At 39.4% G+C, this 7,470-nt stretch overlaps 1 non-coding gene across 1 annotated transcript; it reads left to right on the top strand.

Moving 5' to 3' along the window:
• Positions 1–238: 238 nt before the first annotated feature.
• Positions 239–346, top strand: LOC148555315 (small nucleolar RNA R71). The gene has a single exon (XR_015887693.1). It is a non-coding gene; the product is annotated as a small nucleolar RNA R71 (small nucleolar RNA).
• The last annotated feature ends 7,124 nt before the right edge of the window (positions 347–7,470 follow it).

The following is a 7,470-nucleotide window of genomic DNA, read 5'->3' as shown; positions in this document are numbered from 1 at the left end:
CCAATATGGCATTCAGAGTATCAACTTCAAGAACTCCCTTCTTCATAGGCATCCCATTACTCACAGGATTCCTCTCAGAAGTGTACATGAACTGGTTATTAGCAACCATGTCAATGAGTTCTTGAGCTTCTGCAGGCGTTTTCTTTAGGTGAATGGATCCACCTGCAGAAGTATCCAATGACATCTTTGATAGCTCAGATAGACCATCATAAAATATATCCAGGATGGTCCATTCTGAAAGCATGTCAGAAGGACACTTTTTGGTCAGCTGCTTGTATCTTTCCCAAGCTTCATAGAGGGATTCACCTTCTTTCTGTTTGAAGGTTTGAACATCCACTCTAAGCTTGCTCAGCTTTTGAGGAGGAAAGAACTTGGCTAAAAAAGCCGTGACCAGCTTATCCCAAGAGTTCAGGCTGTCTCTGGGTTGAGAGTCCAACCAGATTCTAGCTCTGTCTCTTACAGCAAATGGGAAAAGCATGAGCCTGTAGACTTCAGGATCTACTCCATTAGTCTTAACAGTATCACATATCTGCAAGAATTCAGTTAAGAACTGAAAAGGATCTTCAGATGGAAGTCCATGAAACTTGCAGTTCTGCTGCATCAGAGAAACTAATTGAGGTTTCAGCTCAAAGTTGTTTGCTCCAATGGCAGGAATGGAGATGCTTCTTCCATGTAAATTAGAATTAGGTGCAGTAAAGTCACCAAGCATTCTCCTTGCATTGTTGTTGGGTTCGGCTGCCATCTCCTTTACTTGTTCGAAATTTTCAATCAAGTTGTGTCTGGATTGTTGTGATTTAGCTTCTCTTAGTTTCCTCTTCAGAGTCCTTTCAGGTTCCGGATCAGCTTCAACAAGAATGTCTTTTTCTTTGTCCCTGCTCATAAGAAAGAGAAAAGAAAAAGAAAAGAAGAGGAATCCTCTATGTCACAGTAAAGAGGTTCCTTATTGTCAGTAGAAGAAAAGAAGAGGAGAAAAAATCTGAACTCAGAAAGAGAGAGAGAGGGTTCAGATTTTTGGTGGGTGAGGGAAAGATGTTAGTAGATGAATAAATAAATAGAAGGAGATGAGAGAGAAGGAATTTTCGAAAATAATTTTTGAAAAAAAGTTAGTGATTTTCGAAAATAGTTTTGAAAAAGGTTAGTAGTTTTTCGAAAATTCAAATAAAAAAATTATTAGTTAATTAAAAAGAAATTTTTGAAAAAGGGAGGAGATATTTTCGAAAATTAGAGAGAGAGTTAGTTAGGTGGTTTTGAAAAAGGTGAGAAACAAACAAAAAGTTAGTTAGTTATTTGAAACAAATTTTGAAAAGATAAGAAGTTAGGAAGTTAGAGAAGATATTTTGAAAAGATATGATTGAAATTAGTTTTGAAAAAGATTTGATTTTTAAAATCACAATTAATGACTTGATTCACAAGAAATCACAAGATATGATTCTAGAACTTAAAGTTTGAATCTTTCTTAACAAGCAAGTAACAAACTTCAAATTTTTGAATCAAAACATTAATTGTTCTTGTTATTTTCGAAAATTATGTGATGAAGATAAGAAAAAGATTTTTGAAAAATATTTTTAAAACTTTCAAAAATAACTAAGAAAAATGAAAAAGATTTGATTTTTGAAAAAGATTTTGAAAAAGATAAGATTTTCAAATTGAAAATTTGATTTGACTCATAAAAAACAACTACATTTTAAAAATTTTGAAAAAGTCAATTCAAATTTTCGAATTTGATGAGGAGAAAAAGGGAAAGATATTTTTTTTTTTATTTTTGAAATTTTTATGATGAGAGAGAAAAACAATGAAAATGATGCAATGCATGAGATTTTTAGATCAAAACAATGAATGCATGCAAGAATGCTATGAATGTCAAGATGAACACCAAGAACACTTTGAATGCCATGATGAACATCAAGAACATAATTTTGAAAAAAAAATTTGATGCAAAGAAAACATGTAAGACACCAAACTTAGAATTCTTCAATGCTTAGACACTAAGAATTCAAGAATGCATATGAAAAACAAGAAAAGACACAAAACATGCAAATGCAAAGATCAAACAAGAAGACTTACCAAGAACAACTTGAAGATCATAAAGAACACTATGAATGCATGAATTTTCGAAAAATACAAGATGCACATGCAATTGACACCAAACTTATAACATGACTCAAGACTCAAACAAGAAACAGAAAAATATTTTTGATTTTTTTTTATGATTTTCTAATTTTTTTAGATTTTTTTTTTCGAAAATTATTTGTAAAAGAAAAAATAAGGATTCCAAAATTTTTAATATGAATTCCAGGAATCTTGCCATATTAGTCTAAAGCTTCAGTCCAAAAATTAGACATGGCTCACTAGCCAGCCAAGCTTTCAAAGAAAGCTCCGGTCCAAAACACTAGACATGGCCAATGGCCAGCCAAGCTTCAGCATGTAATTCAGACATGACATGCCTGACATACCCTTCAGTCGTGTAACAGCTGATGGTTGGAAGCCTCAGTCCAAAAGAATTTAGACATGGCTTTACAGCCAGCCAGGCTTCACATGCTTCATGAAACACTAGAATTCATTCTTAAAAATTTTTGAATAAAAATATATTTTTGAAAACATTTTTATTTTTTTTCGAAAATAGATGAGAAATTTTTGAAATATTTTTGAAAACTTTTTGAAAATAAAACAGAAAGAAAGTTACCTAATCTGAGCAACAAGATGAACCGTCAGTTGTCCAAACTCGAACAATCCCCGGCAACGGTGCCAAAAACTTGGTGCGCAGAAATTGTGATTACACTTTGATTATGTAAAATTCATCGCACTTTCTTTCCCTGGTAATGGTGCCAAAAACATGATGCCAATACCATGGTTCACAACTTCGCACAACTAACCAGCAAGTGCACTGGGTCGTCCAAGTAATACCTTACGTGAGTAAGGGTCGAATCCCACGGAGATTGTTGGTATGAAGCAAGCTATGGTCACCTTGTAAATCTCAGTCAGGCGGATATAAAATAGTAATAGAGTTTTCGAAAACAATTAATAAAACAGGGATAGAAATACTTATGTAAATCACTGGTGAGAATTTCAGATAAGCGAATAGAGATGCTTTCTTTCCTCTGAACCTCTGCTTTCCTGCTATCTTCATCCAATCAATCTTACTCCTTTCCATGGCTGGCTTTATGTGATACATCACCACTGTCAATGGCTACTTTCGGTCTTCTCTCGGGAAAATGATCCAAATGCCCTGTCACGGCACGGCTAATCGTCTGGAGGCATCACCTTTGTCAATGGTTTCATCCTATCCTCTCAGTGAAAATGGTCAACGCACCCTGTCATGGCACGGCTATTCATCTGTCGGTTCTCAATCATGATGGAATAGGATTTACTATCCTTTATGCTGGAAGTCGTGCTCAAGCATTCATCTGGCTTGTTTATTCATTGCTTTGCAATCCTTACAGATTTTCTAGAGGTTTGGTACTTCACAGTCCAACCTCTTTTGAGTGGTAGTGTGGGTTTTCTACCCTTGCCTTCTGGTTCACGCCTTGCTTTAAGTTTGTGTTGACAACCCTCTGCTTTGGCGAAGTTATCCCTGCGGCTTGATATCCGGGCTTTTAGTGACTTGTCCAACTACTTTTTAGTGTTCTTTATATAGAACCTTTTTTAGTCTCGGATGACGTTTGTAGCGCTATTTGAGATTGTGCCTTCTTTGAGTGGAGTTGTATCCCTTTTGGCTAAGCATATTTGAGCCTTAAGTTGTTTCCCAACCTTTTGACTTGTTCTTTTTTGAGATCGTACTTGCACCTCTTCTTTAGCTGACGTCGATCTGTATGACTTTGCCCCTGCTTGAGTTCGGACCTTTCCGTGAGATCGTGCTTTCAGAGCTTCGATCTATTTAAGGAAGTCGTGCTCAAGCATCCTGACTTTGGTCGATCTTGAGTAGTTTCTCCTTGTGTGAGTCTGGTATTGCCCCTTTTTTAGTTTGTTAAGAGGTCTTTTCAGCCTTCTTCCGACTTGTTTGTCTTCACTGCTCGGGCTTTTTAGTCATAATCCAACAACTTTTTAGGTAGTGTTCCGATGCTTAAGTTAGCAAGAGTATTAAGCAGGTTTTTAGTAGAATCAGAGTATGAGTTATACCTGGGTGCTCCAGTGTATTTATAATGGTGTAGAGTGACCTTCTTAGATAAGATAAGTTAGTTATCTTATCTTATCTTATCTTATCTTTGGGTGAGGTCATCTTATCTTCTGGGGAACCACCTTTATCTTTCTAGGCTTTGGCTGCCTTTAGTTTGGGCTGTGTCCCTTTGTTTGGGCCTGCTTGGGCCTCTTATGGCGATTTGGCCGAGCTCTTTGAGAAGAGATCGGTAATGGGCCAACCTTCCAAGAGGTCGGACATGGGCCAACCTTCTAAAAGGTCGGATAGTCTGACCTGAAGAGGTCGGTCGACTTGTCGTAAAACATCCCGGGTTAGACAGCTCGACCCAGGGTATGAACAGATAGAGAACCTGGCGATGAACTTTTTGGCTAGGTCGTTAAAACTTGTGATTGATCTTAGAGGTAAACTGTCGAACCATTTTATTGCTGTTTTCATCAGGGTAGTTGGAAATGCTTTGCATCGAATTGCGTCTGAGGCGTCTGTGAGATACATTCTGCTTCTGAAATTGCTGAGATGATGACTAGGGTCAGATGTACCATCGTATGGGGTCATGTCAGGAGCTTTGAAGTCCTTTGGTACTTTAGCTTTCATGATCTCTTTAGTGAATGGATCTTGATCCTTGCGGGAGTTTTCTTCATGGTTGGAATGAGTAGTTTTGGTTTTGAGAGTGGCCTCGAGCTTTGCGAGCTTGTCCTCTAGCTCTCGGTGATGTCTCGCTTCTCTTCAGAGGTCTCTCTCGGCCTCCCGCTAATGTTCAACCTCCTGTTCGAGCTGTTTGAGGCGATTCTACTGTTCACAGAGGGCATCTAAGATTTCAGTGTTTGGAGATTGCTTGTCCCCCTTGTTTTGAGGCACATCCTTTGATGCGGCATCCGTATTTTTAAGCGGGGTTCTTTCTTCCAAACCGAAGTTGTGATCGTTGTCAAGGTTGTCCGCCATGATGAGGGGATGACTTCCAGGTTCTCTAGCAACGGCGCCAATGTTCCGAGGGTTACCTGAAACTGAAGGCCAATCTCGGAGGAGATCTGCTATGGTGGTCGAAACTGTCGTGTCCGACTTGTTGTATCTGGTGGTGCTGCTGATCCTTGATCACCGGAGGGTGGTGGTTCCTGCAAGAGACTCCGATGCTTAAGTTAACACGTGCTTTAGACAGGTTTTTGTGTAGAATCAGAGTGTGAGTTATACCTGGGTGCTCCAGTGTATTTATAGTAGTGTGGGGTGTCCTTTAAGATAAGTTAGTTATCTTATCTTATCTTTTAGGGGAGCCGCCTTATCTTTCTAGGCTTTGCCGCCTTTAGAATGGGTTGCGTTCCTTCATTTGGGCCTGCTTGGGCTTCTATGGCGATTTGGCCAAACTCTTTAAGGAGAGATCGGGGGCGACCCAACCTGAAGAGGTCGGTCACTCTTGTCTTCGATCAGCCTGGGTCGCATAGCTCGACCCAGGGTATGAATACTTCCATTCCTCAAAATCATCTGGGTTTTCCTGACAGATCTTAGAGAATCAGCACAAATCCTCAAATTTCTGGGTATACTCTGCCACTGACATATTCCCCTATGCCAACTGCATCAGTTCCATTTCTTTAGCATTATGAACAGATCTAGGGAAATACTTTTTGAAAAATTCCTCCTTAAACGTATCCCAGTCAATCTCTTCCCCCTCCTGTCTTAACAAGCGTTGCACTCCATGCCACCAGTGTTCAGCATCTCCCTCCAGCAAATAGGTCACAAACTCCACGTGTTGTCTTTCTGGTACATGTTGCGCTCACAATGACCTCTCGATACCACGGAACCAATTGTCAGCTTCAGTTGCGACAAGCGTTCCCTAAAACTTGGGCAGATTCACCTTCAGAAAGGTTGCCAGTGTCATAGAGTTATCGTGGTTTCCAACGCCTTCATTATCATTATCGTCTCCACCACTCTCACCATTGCGTCCTCTATTACGATTTCCATTCCTCTCTCCTAAACGGTCAATTGCTCGCGTTGTAGCAGTTGCCGTCTCACGCATAGCCTCAGCCATGGTGTTCATCGCTGCTATAAAAGCATCCGCACCCCTCATCGGTTTCTCTACAGGGTTCACACCACGCCTACCACGTCCTCATCCCTGTTCAGCCATCAAGATCCTGCTCACACCCAACATGCAATATTAAGGTGATCATTCTTAACATTTCAGGCAAAGTGTGAATAGTCTCAAAAGTAGAAACATAACGACAGTCATGCAACCCATATCACAAGGATATCCTATATGCATGAAACACAACTTAGAGAATGCAATAAAGCATGATTCAGTCTATTTCCCCAGGCTTTAATAGGAAGGAACTGCTCTGAACCAAGTTGTAATGACCCAATTCTCATTAAGTCTTGATCATACTAGAAATCAAGTCTCACCAACTTGTTCACCTAAAACTTTGCGGGTTAGTGAACTATTGAGTTTTTGGAAAAACTTTTACTTTATAAAAAGATTTGCGAGGACAGCTAATTAAACATACACAAGCCATAATAGGGAATTTAATAAATAATACACAAGGCCAGCATTATATATAACCATAACACATACCACGCACGCACGCACGCACGCACGCACACACACACACACACACACACACAAACATATATATATATATATATATATATATATATATATATATATATATATATCATAAGTTAGCATACAACCCTTCACATCCTACTACTACTATGTACAAATCAACACTCTGGCCCTGGTTCATACAGAAAATCCCTAAGCTGGCACTCGAACTAGCCTAGTCAACTATGTACACCCTACTTTCTCAGTGAGTCTAACCAAAAGTGAGAGATTAACACAAAAGCTAGGCTAACACAAAAGCTATCAAAAGGCACAACCGCAGCTCCTAGGCCTCAACTATCATCATCAGAGGAGATCACAACCACGTCAGAACACTCCTCAGGATCCTCATCCTTGTCATCGAAAATCTCTATAATCTCAGGAGGGGCACTGGCACTCGTGCTACTGGTCTGACCAACACTCGCCGGTCCACTAATAGAGGCAGTGAGCGGCTCCTCAGAAGATAGCTCAGATGAAGATACTGAGATCTGCTCAATTGGGATATCTGATGAATGAACTTTTGTGTGGTCTAGAATTCACAATTGAAATCTCGTTGTAAGTATAGTTTCTAAACCAACAATAGTCCTTTCATACAAAAGATTGTTTGTCACAAGTAACAAACCCCTAAATTTATAAACCGAAGTATTGAACCTCGGGTCGTTCTCTCTAGGAATTACAATGAAGTGTCTCGTTATTGGTTATGAAGTATGTTTTGGGGTTTTTGAGATGATGGACAAGAAATATAAATGGCAAA

Source organism: Arachis ipaensis, chromosome B6 (assembly GCF_059453495.1).
Source record: "Arachis ipaensis isolate K30076 ecotype BB chromosome B6, ASM5945349v1, whole genome shotgun sequence".
NCBI classification, from domain to species: domain Eukaryota; kingdom Viridiplantae; phylum Streptophyta; class Magnoliopsida; order Fabales; family Fabaceae; genus Arachis; species Arachis ipaensis.
The sequence above is the reverse complement of the archived record's forward strand: the minus strand, read 5'-3'. Positions and strand labels throughout refer to the sequence as shown.